The sequence below is a fragment of the Ischnura elegans genome, chromosome 1 (assembly GCF_921293095.1).
Source record: "Ischnura elegans chromosome 1, ioIscEleg1.1, whole genome shotgun sequence".
Lineage (NCBI taxonomy): Eukaryota > Metazoa > Arthropoda > Insecta > Odonata > Coenagrionidae > Ischnura > Ischnura elegans.
In genome coordinates, this window is record NC_060246.1 from 22,890,926 (window position 1) to 22,904,413 (window position 13,488).

The window sequence follows — 13,488 nt, forward strand, 5'->3', positions numbered from 1 at the left end:
CTAACGGCTAGGAGAGCGGAATAGAGAACTGCGTCAAACCTATCTCACAATTGTTGACTTATGGTAATGATTTTTAATAGCGCCCAGCCAGCCCAAATGCGTCCCACTATTCATTCCAACTCTCCAACCTTTCATCGCGTCCTCATACTATTCTTCCGTCAGCCCCCAGTCTAAATATTTTCCTATCACACCAATATTCCCTAAAAACCGAATAATCGTTCAATTTTCCTCTTTTTCCCGAGACTGATTGCATTAATTCTTCTAATCGCTGCGGAAATCTGAAAACAAAAAATACGCCCTACAATTATTCATTTATATCCTACTTTTAGTCATGATTTCCACCGTTCCACCGAAAATGTATCTGCATCCACCTCCAGGCCATGGTTATTATTAATTGAAATTCCCAAAAGAGGTTTGCCTCTTCCTTGAGTGTCTCCGGATTTTCCGCTTTGCTAACACCACTACCTCTCTCTTTAATGCTCATTCCCCTTCCTGGTCCACCTCTCAACTGCGTGGATATGCATGTTTCCTGTGAGAACGGTCGTGCATGATTAAGTAATGCTTAATACAGCGAGATGGGCCCCATAATACAAAACTCGCTATTTCCCCGATCATCAATGGTGAGCTCAAATTCTTCCCCAACAGCACCAACTTCGACTCCTTTGAAAGGGAAGCTAAACACGCTGCGTAGTCTTATTCCACGATCACACGAAGTGGCGAGTCTGGATGAGTGCACACGAAAGAAAAAACAAAGTATTTTTCTTATTTACAGGGAATTATCACACCAAGCTGATGAAAGAGTGAGATGAAAATTTTTACTGGAATGATACGAAAAGCTTAGTAGTCACAGTCAAATCTCAATATTGCAGTTTCAGAGATGAAAAAAAAAAGTTTTAGGACTGATTTTGATTCGAGCTGCTGATTAGGACTGACGCATGCGCAGTAGGTATTCACAAAGCTTTTGAGAGACCACAGCTAATTCACCACAAGCTATTGCGCCATAGAAAACATCGTAAGAATTCATCTCTATAAACGTTGTTCTCTTTCTCATTACTGTTCACACAGCTTAATTTCACGTGAGAAATATGGCGTCGCCAAGGTGACGTAGACAACCCTGACGATGGTTGGAAATTTTTAACCTTTGAAATTTAGGCTCGACAGCGCAAAATGTTTCGTAAAAATTTATAATTCCCTTCTTCGTAAACTAAATTCATTCGTTGTGGTTTTTCCACTCTTAGCTGAGTGTTTCTAGTAATCAAACTCTTCGTAAGTATTTCATCGTAATATCCGACGCAGTTTCTCCGATGCACCAAGTCTCCCTCAGTAATGCTCATACTATAAGTTCTTGCTCTTCAACGCTTGGTAAAAGGTAGAAAATTAAAATCTCATTTTGCACATGTGCGTCTTCATTTGCGCATTATAATTAATTAATGATTTTAAATATTGACTTTGGGTGGCTTAATATTGGTGGCTTCTCCGATGGCGGTAGCAGTAGATTATTTTTTGTGAAACAGATATTGAATATTTAAAAATGTGTTCTTATATTCTCTAATTTTTTTGTAGCTCAGCTAAGAATCCTAATCAATTTTACATCTAGGTTTATATATTCATTATACGTTTCATGAACTACAGATGAGTTGTTAAAATGTCACCACAGTGAATGTTAAGAATTTATGCGAGTCTGAATGCAGAGAGTAGGGTCTAATGATATGACTTTAGTCACAGTGGGGAAATGGGTTTTCCTCCTAGGTCATAAGTAGATGCAGGAGGAGATGGGTACTCCTGATCGAGCTAAATTAATTTTCACACATATAGTTTCAAATACACACGAGACTAGCAACCGTTAATGAAAATGAATAGCGGTGGAGAAAGAACTTTCGAGTGCAGGAAAGCCAAGAGTCACTACGATTCTTCGATGGTCTCAAGACAAGAGAAATACGTGCTTAGGAAAAAGGCGCCACTCCCGAAGTAAGCTTAAACGCCGTCTTCCATTTCTCGCACGTCGCATTTCCGGGGCGATGCGGCGTGAAATGGACGACTCTTTCGGAGTCCTCGAAATCCATTCTTCTCCCCCCCCCTCCCCCCTTCCTCCCTCCCCCCCACCCCCCATCCAAACACTCCCTCTTCACGTCGCAGCCAGGTGGGGAGCAAAATAATGTGGCGTCTGGGCGAGAGTTTCATGAATTCTGCGAAGTCGAGAATTGGGGCGCATTGGGTTCACAGATTTCATAGCTTCCAAAATGCACAGGACGGAACATTCAAATTTCGATTGTCATCTGTTTGAAAGTAGTAGGACTGTTTTCGTGAGTCTATATAGGGGTGCAATAAAAATTTTCTTATTCAAAATTATTAGCGCAGGTATTATTTTGTGGGTATCGTAAATATCTATTTAATCATAGTTATCGTTTCATACCATTTACCATGTCGTTCGAAAAACACGACGATCGGAATGATTTTAATTTGCCATTTGTGTGCTTATTTTTCCCCAGAATACAATTATGCATTGATGCTTTAAATGAAAGGGAAGTTGTCCATAAAAATAATCCGTACAAAGAGATGTACGTAATTGTTGATTTTTCTCAGACTTTGGGGTACGAATTCCGAAGGACTTGACGAAACTTTATATTGCTTTCAGGTTATAATAACCTAAAATTCCCTCTTAAGGAATGCTAATGCTTTACCTGATGTATTGATATTTTAGTTGAAATTTAATTGGCACATAAAATAAGGTGTGCGACAAGATGTTAAACTTAATTGCATTCTGCCAGCAGAATACGATTCGATGCGCATTTCTCGCGTTTTGCTTAGTCTAAATAAAAGTGGGGTGCGGTTCCCGCCTGTTCATATCTGAGGCTACAATAAACACATATTAAGGCGCCCGCGCGCGCGCATATGGTATGGTAGGTCTAATGCGACACGTCGCCTGTCCGCCCCATTCGACCCCCTCTGCGCATTCTTGGCCTCGCGGTTTCCACTGGGTAGGGGTTGGTGGGAACGATTCCTTCCACTTCACACGGCCGACCGATGAGTCCGCGCCCCCGCAGCAGCACAACCCCGCCTCCACCCTCTCCCCCAAGAGGGGGCAGTGGGTGGGCGGGGGGGGGCAAGAGAGAGAGAGGGAGAGAGAGATTGCGGAGGAGCCTCGAAGAGATAACGGGGCTCGCGGGGGCGCTTCCCCCAGGGAGATAAGTCACGCCGTGGAGGCGGACCAGCAGGGAAGGGAAGTATAGGGGGTGGTGTCTAGTGCACTACCATGGGAGGGAGGACCTCCTTTTTCCTCTTTCGGCTCCTCCACCGCCCCCGCTCCGCTCGCGATCCCTTATCCCAGGGTGCTGAGGCAAGCACTCGCTTCGGCACAGAAATTGACACAGATTCCTGGGTACCCAATTCGACCCTCCATTTAACGTTTCTACACGATACCGAATTCAGCGCGGAGTGGCGTGCTCAGGGCATTCGGTGAACTCACTCAGTGATTCAACCCGAAGGTAGGTTTGTTTAGGTGAGAGTAGAGCTCATCCCGGACTAGGCCACTGGCGTTTTAACTTCACACATTCATGGTAGGGGTGCCAGTTCCTTTTCCCAGTCCACCTCGGACTTCGAGGATTTTCCTTCGTGGAAGTCCCAAGACTTCACCCGGTATTTCAACACGGGACCTTCGGTGAACTATGAAACGGAAATAAATGGACCCATTTCGCATAGGGATATTAAAATAGTGGTCGCGGTCGGCCGAAAAAAAGAGAGCAATTTTCTGCTGATCGCTCATTGGTTACTTCATCATGAGTCGACAGGTTGGGATTATAATCGTGGACTTTCGGAATACTTTTGTGTGACTATGAGATGAGATTTATCTATGAGCAGTAATCAAGTTGAATATTCAAACCTCGTGCCTCCAATATATGGAAACATTGAACTCATCTCATTTACTGTCACTGATCATTGGGGTCAAGAAGCTAGACATTTAAATAAACCTAATACATTGTACACACTATTAAAAAACTAAGATTTATAGGCTACGTGGCCGAAATGGTGTTTCACAGCACAATTTTAATTTGAATTAAAAACTTTTTTTTTAATTTCCCTAATATTATTGTATTTTAATGTTATTTTTTAACCCTATCGTATCCTTTTTTATTTTGTTTGTTTTTTGTGGGCAAGTAGACTCTTTCCTCATTTTTATATTGTTTCGGATTTTTCGTTTGACATTTTTAATTGTTATTTTTTGACAATTGTTGTTTTTCGGTGAACTGGAGTGGAATAGATTCCGCTCAGGTTGTCCATAACCCTCCTCACTCAGAAATGGTGGAAATAAAGAAATAATTAAGTCCTGTGCATTTATTTCTATAGTCTAATGAAACATGTGCGATGTCATGGCCGCGGTATGCTGTGATTCCCCTTCACGGTGGTGATATTCAGAGGAGGCGACAGGCAGCTGAGATCATCATGTTAAATAAAAACTTTTGGGCTATGTCGCCATGTCAAATTTTTTTGTGAACCAAAAAAAATGACGTGGCGACATAGTCCAAAAGTTTTTATTTAACATGACGAGTACCCACGAAAGTTTTAACGAAGAATTAGCTGAGATCATTTGTGCCAAAAAGGAAGGGTAAGGAAGGAAGGGTGGAGAGAAACCCGGCGTCGGACTTAGCTTGCTCTTCTTCGCGCTGGAGCGTTGCGATGAGAGCTGAGCTATCCTTTGTTCTAAATATATTTACAATATAATATTTGCAATCGCGAAGAATAGCATTGAAGAGATGTGAATTTGATTGACCACGTCATCACGAAAATAAATTTCAATCAACATTTCTAACAATAGCCACTCTCTCCGTAACATTCATATCGCTACGCCCCTAGTCGACGAGAGTGGAGAACTTTGGAAATACATTTGAATGCGCGGTTAGTGAAAACATATCTACAGGCCAACTGGAGAATCTTTTACTGCGATATTCGTTACCGAAATGGTCATCGTGCATCAGGGATTTCGGGAATTCTTGGATGCAGCGTCGGAAACAGAGATTAGAAGACGACATTTCGGAAATAAATATGTTTAAAATTCCGATTCCACCACCCGTAACCACCCCCATTCCCATAACTCCCCTCTCCCCCACCCCACTCTACCCTAAAAACCTCTCCGAGGCGGGAGCGTGTTCCCGAAGCGCCATCTGCAGCCGGCGCGGCAGCGGTGCGGCTGCTCGGTTCGCTAATTGCATGAAGGGTATAATTATTAAGCGCTTATACGCTCGATCACGGTCCCAGAAAATCAAAAAGTCCATCTCTCATCCCGTCTACGGGTGGAAAAGTGTTTCTAACTCAGCTTCTAAGACACTTCAAAGTGGCTTAGGAGGACGTTGCATTATCGATGGGATTCACTTCGTGCCGAAGAAACCTTATGCTCCTGTTTTAAACTTGGCCTTCCGAGGAATCCATAGTCGGCACGGATTAGCGCTCGGCCGCAGTGAAATAGAAAAGCTGCAGTTTATTGTGAATCCCGTGTGTCGACCGTCTATCTCCTCATCACAGAAAGATATCAGTACCCAAATGCAATAGTGAAAATATAAATACAAAATCACCTATATCAACTTTAAAACTCAAAAACAATTGAAGAAACCGATAAAGTGAAACAATAGTGGAGAAAACAGTGCCGCGGAATAATAAGGCTACTGGAGAGGATGTTGCATAGCATCAAAGAGAAAATATAATCGCTTACTCAAAGTGGGAAGAATATTCTTGAAATTAAGGTCAACGAAAAACGAGAAAACAAAGCTCAAATGTCAATGAAAGGTGATTGAAGTACAAGTAAGAACTATAAGGCAAACTGAGTAGGCATGTCAGCTAAAAATAAGGTTTGCATGGTCGTCTGATTGGTGAATGACTAAACCATGGACCGCAAGGTTCCTTCATATCCATTTTAGCCTACACACAACTATGCCCTGAAAATATTCTCAATAATGCACTATTAACTGTTTTTTCCACTGACAGTCGGCAGTATTAAACGAATGTGGTTTTCAGCCACTAAGCTAATCTGAGGCTTGGTTAAATTAAAGTTTGCACAAAAAAATTCGCATTATTTTTTTGAAAATTGGTGAGGGATTTGTTTTTTATCTAAAAGTTAATGCTTGGCCCTGAGGATGAAAAATGAATTTCTAATCGAAACTTATCGAAAGGAACTGAATGTGAACTTTAATTGTCCGAACTTCATGATAAACTTTAACAGTTATAAATAGATAGTCGGCAGAAGTATTGGCCGAAGGAACGTAACTAAAAATGCGAAAAGCTCTGTACTCCAAAGGCTTATCAGGTATGGAGGACGTCTAACTCAATAAGGGTAGACGATATTTTAGATAGGTGAGGGTAGAACTCACCCCACACTAAACCACAGGCGTGTGAAATTCACGCATTGGGGGACAGTTCCTTTTTCTGCCCCTCTCGTACATAAGGATGCGAGTTTTTTTTTAACAAATGCTGGCGAATCGATTCAATTATTTAGGTATTAATGCGCGTGACAACGGACCAAAAGATTGAGCAGGTAATGGAACGACATCGGGAAGAGTGCAATAGAGAGCAGGCATTATCGACTAAATGAAAATATTAGGTTCTCGTATAAGGAGTTTTTCCTCGCGGTTAATCCAACATACACTTAATTAAAAATTACCAGCAACTTTCCGCATACAATCTTATTCTCGTGATAGGTTTCGATACATTTCATATTATCTAAAGGTAAGGATAATACGAAATGCATTGAAATCTGTTATTTTAATGAAATTGTTTTTGTAAAGTTGCTAATAATTTTTTATTAACAATATATTATACTCTCAACTTGCTTGGAGAATAGAGGAAACCTTGTGATGGTATCAGGATAAATCAGAGTAAGTGCCTAAACAGGTTTTTGGAGGTAAATGGTCGCTCAATATCGTTTAAGTAATAGATGGAAGAATACTGGGTGAGTGGGGATGATGATGGGCCTGGATCTGCGATTGCGGCGATAACAGATCAGGGACATATTCCCACCTAATCAATGAACTACACGCGCCTCCGAATGCAATATTTATTCTTTGCTTCCGTCAAAATATATGCTTAACCGAGACTTATATTTTTATAACTGAATTCTAGCTCATAAATGGCATATATGCTTGGAATGCAATTAGTTCTTAGTTTTTTTTCCTCATTTCATGGTCCAATATTTCACTTGCCAGAGGCACGGCGCGGGTGAGGCCCGAGCTCAATTTTTTTACACGATTGTCGCCGACGCACGGAGGAATAAAATCAAGCCATGCATCACGTCATCAACATGAAAATTCCTTCCAGGGCACAAAACCTCCTCGCCCGCCGCAGGCATGCCACACGGGCGAGGAAAAACTTTCCCCATTATCTCCACTCACACACAAGCCCAGTTCACTCGGCCTCAGTGAATTCTGGCTCATCAGCAACTCATTGCATAAGGGGAATCCTAATTGAATTGAGCTACGGTCCATCCCTTGAGCTATTCCCTCTACGTAAATAACGTAATTTGAGTCACGCGATCTCTCATCGTAGTTCCGAACGCAATAATTAAACGAGAATCATTTCAAACTTAAAGAAATATTATAGAATTCCACTCTCATTCTTCCTAGAGGACCCAAAATGCTACCAACATATTAATTCGTAGCGGGCCATGAATTCGTTGAACTTTCTGTCAATGCAAGTTTTATGAACGAAATTCAAGAATGCGAGTTCAGAGTGTCACTCTAAAGAAAGTTGTACCAAATATTCAACACCGCTCGGTGGTCCACAGTTTCCGAGTATCAGCTTTTGACCCAATAAATGAACTTTCTTTCCGAATAATTCGATATCTCCACTGCACAAACGCTCAACAATCGCCCAACGAATCAAATCCGCTCATCTAGTAGCCCTTATATCTATAGCCCATCTAGTACTATAAGGGCTACTAGATGAGCGGATTTGATTCGTTGGGCGATTGTTGAGCGTTTGTGCAGTGGAGGTATCGAATTGTGCTATTATAAGATTTTAGGAAAATTTCCGCTACTTCCATTAGTGATGGTGACAAATGAAATGGGAATATTACCATAGATGGTACGAACCAACCTGAAAATGAACTCACTAGTGACTGCCAGCGTATAACTTGTGCGCGGCTAAAAAAATCCTCAAATTCATTCAATGTTAATTCATTCAATCAATCCCCTATTTGAGTTCTGTTAATTGGATACTGGGGTAATAAGACTTTTTTATTAATTTTAAATTATATAACTCGTTCTTTTTGTTTTTAATTCAATTTTTACGATGAAATGAGAACGTATTGATGGTGACATTTGGTGACCGAATGAAGAATCCTCTATTGTAATATACGGACCGCTAATATTTTTTCTTCGCTGCGGCTAAAATAGTTACTAATGAGAAGATCGTCATCCCAAATTCCATCGTCCTCTTCATCCCAAAGCTGATCTACGTTTACAGCGACTCGCACCGATAGGCTAATTTCCTTGGGACACACAAGCCAGCTATTTACCTCGGGAGGAGCGACACACCGCCTTCTCCTCAACGGCATTCTTTTATCCTTCGGTGAAAGACAAGTTCGTATTGAAGGAAAGGGAAGCGTTCGCCGATAACCACACCGCAAAGACACCAGCGGGGAAGGCCATTAATAAGGATCAGACAGGTCGAAGGGTAGGACCAAGAAGAGACGGGAGACATCAGGCAAGAACGAAAAATCCTCGAGAAAGGCTGTTCGAAACATCGCCTCATTATTTCAAAGGACTTAGTTCTCTCCGTCCCGAGATACTGGAATGAGCACCATTTAAAGCCACTTCCATGAGAGAAAATATACTTTTCGTGCGCATAATATTGATAAATGTTTCTCGAGCTTCTATTCTGGTAACGAAACGCGCCTAAAAAATTGGGAAGCAGATTGGTCCCCGAAAAGTGTCGGCGCGAATTAAACCACTCCATCAGCCGGTTGTAGAGCCCAATAAATGTTTATCATCTAAATTTTGATGGAAATAAAATTGTTCGATTGAAGTTGGAATCAAATTAAATCATTGTAATTTCGATATTAGTATACATTTTTTCAGGAAACGATATACTGGAGGTAAATACGTGGGTTTTCAGTGGTTTTTCTCGTGGAATCTTTAGTACAATTATGTTCCGTTCTCATGTGCAATCAATGTGTAGTGTAATTATTTATTCAATGTATTGTCGTTTTAATGTGTCGTTTTGTGATGAATATTTAATTAAATCTCTCGGGTTTCAAGCAGTTATAATGTTTATTTTTTTATCCATTTTACCTCCTTCAACACCGGTGAGCTGTTCGCTTTGGACAGTGAAACTTATTCGGTATTGCATGAAAAAGTGAACGTAAGGGTCTTATTTTGTCCGTACTATTCTTCTATAATGCGGTTACACGATGCACGTGCGATTCTGGCGGTGCTGTCTCGTGCGCGAACGAATGCTCGGAGCGGCATTTGTGTTTTGAACAAAAGCAGGAAAGTGAAGGAGTGTAGCATTGGCAAAGCACTGTAAACAAAGATTGTTCTCATTGCTCTAATTAAATATTCAAAGCTTTCAATCAACCATTAATATAATTTTAAAAATACTGGACGATCGCCTGCAAGCCTCCCAAAGTCAGAAGTAGTTTAAAAAACGTCAGATTGGCCATTTTCAGTCGCTAATCTCCTTAATAAATCATAGTCAATGGTTCCAAAATGTGTTTCCAGCAACCATCGATGCTGAGCAACGATCGATGATAGACTGCTCTTGGTTGGAACGAAGATAAAGTTAGGGCGTAATCAAGTCGTTGGAAGCGTTTTGTCCGAAAGCGTCAAGGTAAGAAAACCTTAGTCATAGATTGAGTTCATTAAAGATTTCTTATGGTTTTATATCCTGATGAGAGGCTTGAGAATATTTTCAGCAAAAAAGGTTTTGAAACATAGTTCCACCCCTTAGACTCAGATAAATAAGTCTTGGGTTTTATCTGTCTTTACTTTAAATTTGGGTACTTGTGGAGCTACCGACGAATGGTGAGGATCAAATGGATCGAGCGAAAAAGTGATGAGGTAGTCCTAGTAGAAACTAGGATAGAAGAGAAGCCTCGTGAAAACCTTGATAAGAAGACGAAACAACCTAATCGGCCATATCTTGACAGCCCGATAGAAACATCATAGGCATGATGGCCAGATGAAGACAATCGTCGAGGGACAAGTAGGAGGCAAGAATGAAAAAGGAATACCTAGAATGAAATTCATGAAACAGGTCAAGAAGGATGCGAAAAAGAAGAATTGCGTTGGTGTGAAAAGATTTGCTGATGATAGAATTGAGCGGACAGCTGCATCATAACCAATCTTCGGATTATTGTCCGGTAATGATTACTTTATATTTTCTTCTCTTCGGTCTAGACACCAGCCCACACTGTTTCTGACACTAACTGCGCAGCGGAGGAATACAACAGAAGAGGCGTCCCAAGGGGCGAACGGAGCGGCCGCCCCTTGGGCAACGAAAAGAGTGGGGGGGGGGGCGTCAAAAATGAACTTTGAAACTTATAGTGCATCAAGGAGCAGACTACCTGCAAGTTAGCCCCGGCTGACATGTGATACGCCACTGTTCGATGGAAACAGAACTCGGAGGCTAGGAATACTACAAATTCGGCGCGCTCGTTTTGGAAGTGGTTTATCAGTATGGCGTGTTTTGTGGGATGAGAGGGGAGGGTTATTTCCACCGCCGAGACCACCCCCCAGGGACTCGCTCCTGCCTCGTTCACATTACGATTGTCCGAGCGATCGTCCCAACGATAGTTGGCCGACATAGCTGTGTGAATGCATGTCCTGACAATCGTTGAGATAGTTCCGAAAGCTGCCACTTTACGATGGCTAGGCGCTGGGAGACCGAAAACGGAAGCGACAAGAGAAAGACGAAAAGCTCGTGAAGCTCTATTTTTTCATGGATTTGTCCTGGGAAGGAAGAATATGGGCGGAAGAAAAAATATTCGGTAAATAGACGTTGAACACAGTAATATCTTGTCCCTGCATACCTCAACAGCTTTGCTAACCGTCAATTTCCCGTTCACTTTAGATGTCAGCACTAGAGGGCAGCACAGGTTTTAACAATCGTCGTGTGAATGCACGATAGTTCCGACAATCGCTGGAACAATCGTAATGTGAATGAGGCATCATTATCCACGGAGTCCTCTAGCCACGCGTGCCGCCACTCCCGCGACAAATCTCTTTCCGCCCCGCGCTCGTCCGCTGCACTTATCTCCCGCGGGATCCTGAGGGTTGGCAAACCCCACCCACTCGGCGTCGACACACGCGACCCAAGGGACAGGTCTTCTCCGAATGAAAAATGCAAACGTCACGACACGACAAAAAAAATCTGCTCCCACTCTCGAAGAGGGCAATTACGATGTAATTATAGTATACACGTTATTTTCGTTTGCATTTAATTTTAATGGACAATACAAGTGGTTCCAGCATTATAAATGTTTCTCCGGCATTAGTTTATTTTTAAACTATCCCCTCGTAAAAATCATTTACTTGACACCAGTGGCGCAGCGAGGGGGGGTTTTGAGGTATAAACCCCCCCAGAGCTCAGACAAATATTTATGTTTAATCCATTTTACGTATTTGGATTATAATTACTTATAGAATTAATCTGATTAAGAATAGAAATGTTAGGATTAATAAAATATTCCTCAGAAAGCCGTAAAAATCGCCATTTTGAATCATTAATCTTAAAATTTTTCTGAAGGAGGGCCCCCGCAAATCCCGCTTACCCTGGCGGGTATGCAATACCCCCACACTCCTAACTATTAGTTATGCCTAAACCCCCCCAGCCTTAATTATTAGCTGCGCCCCTGCTTGACACAAATCATATCAAATGGATGAGAACCGTAAAAATTACGGTCAGGTAAAAATCACTCGGTTTTCTTTAGAGTAGAAAAACCATTTTTTCACGATACTATTTTGAGTTTTATGAATAATATGATCATTTTGAAAGTGTTTGGAGATTAAAACCATGGACAAAGCAATGCATTAGCCAAAGACGCACACTAGAAAATTCATGCTAAAAAATTAAAATTTGAAGGGAGAAATAACAAGGAATATTTTGGGATGATATTGCAAATGTGAACACTGTGATGTTGAATATCACGCGCCATTTTCCAATAGTTTGGGGGAATAAAGAGGAAAGTTATAAATTAATTCAATCTAAAACCTTTTTATAAATCGTTTGGATATATTTCCCTATGATGGTGCATGCTTATGAAAATAGGTCGTAGGGAACGTTATTCCGAACTCTATTGCGAACGTTATTCCTGTTTTTAGTGCCAAGGGATATTCTACTAGTATTTCAAGGTGATAAAACCTATGTGAAACTATAAAAATCACTGTCCTAATTACAATTTTCAAAAGACGCATTCACTCTACATGTAATTTCAAAGTCATATTTTCTCGATTACTTTTTCTAAGCACGCAAACTCAGGTACTCAGTGGGTACTAACCTCTCCACCAAGTGAGCATGAGGGTAATCTTTAATTGGGTGAAAATTGTCAACCGTTGGCTGCATGAATAACTTACATTTCTGAAGTCCATCGAAAGAGCTGTTTCAGCGCCATGCAGCAGGACATGATGACGTCATCCGTTTCCACGGGCGATGGTTGGAGTCAAGAAAAATGTTCACTAACATAGGCGAATGAAAAATTCGGAAAAAGCAGGCTCATAAATTCAAAATGTTCAAAACATTCACTTTTATTTCTTCATGTTTTACTTGTATTTTCCTTACCATATATCCGGCGCTGGATTTATTAATATTACAAAATATGCTCTGTTAATTTACGACTGGTAGCTAAATAAATCACCTTTCGCTAATTTCACGTGCTAGAGTCGAACTGACGCGAGATATCGCGAGAGTCGAATTTCTCGGTGCTTACCAAAATAACTTAATTCGAAAGTCTTTTCTACCTCGACGAAAAATCCACCTTACTTTCATTACAATTCCAATTAAGACTTTTACAAGAAGAGGAAAATTGTGAATACTATCCTTGATAATGCCATTCTTGGAACAAAGTTAACACATTTATGCCTTTAATTTGACGAAGTTAAACTGATGACCGCCTCCAAGATGCATGTGAAAAACCAAAATACGCCTGCCTCTTAATTTTAACAGTCGCCACACACACCACATCATCGTTCATCGTTTGCATGCTTCGCAGAGACGCTCACCAAATCAATCTTACTTACTCATTGGAGAATTCTTGGAGACCCAATCCGATTCGTAATAGGCAGTGGCGTGGGCAGGACTTTCGTTGGGGGGATCAAAAAATAGGGAACAAAGTAGAGGGTTTTAACTAATTTCAACACTTTTAATTAAAGAAAAAACTTCATTTGTCAAATAAATATCTTTTGTAAATTCATTATTTTTCAATATTTTGTTTTCTTCTTTAAAGGAAAGAAATTGTTTTTTTTTTATTCCGGCGGGGTTGGGGAGGGTCCGGACCTCCCCCCCTCC

The 13,488-nt window shown here is 41.1% G+C and overlaps 1 protein-coding gene across 2 annotated transcripts in view; it reads right to left on the bottom strand.

Annotated features, from left to right (window-relative positions):
• LOC124156964 (broad-complex core protein-like) overlaps positions 1-13,488 on the bottom strand; it is a 111,060-nt gene that overhangs the window by 15,991 nt on the left and 81,581 nt on the right. The window lies entirely within an intron of this gene.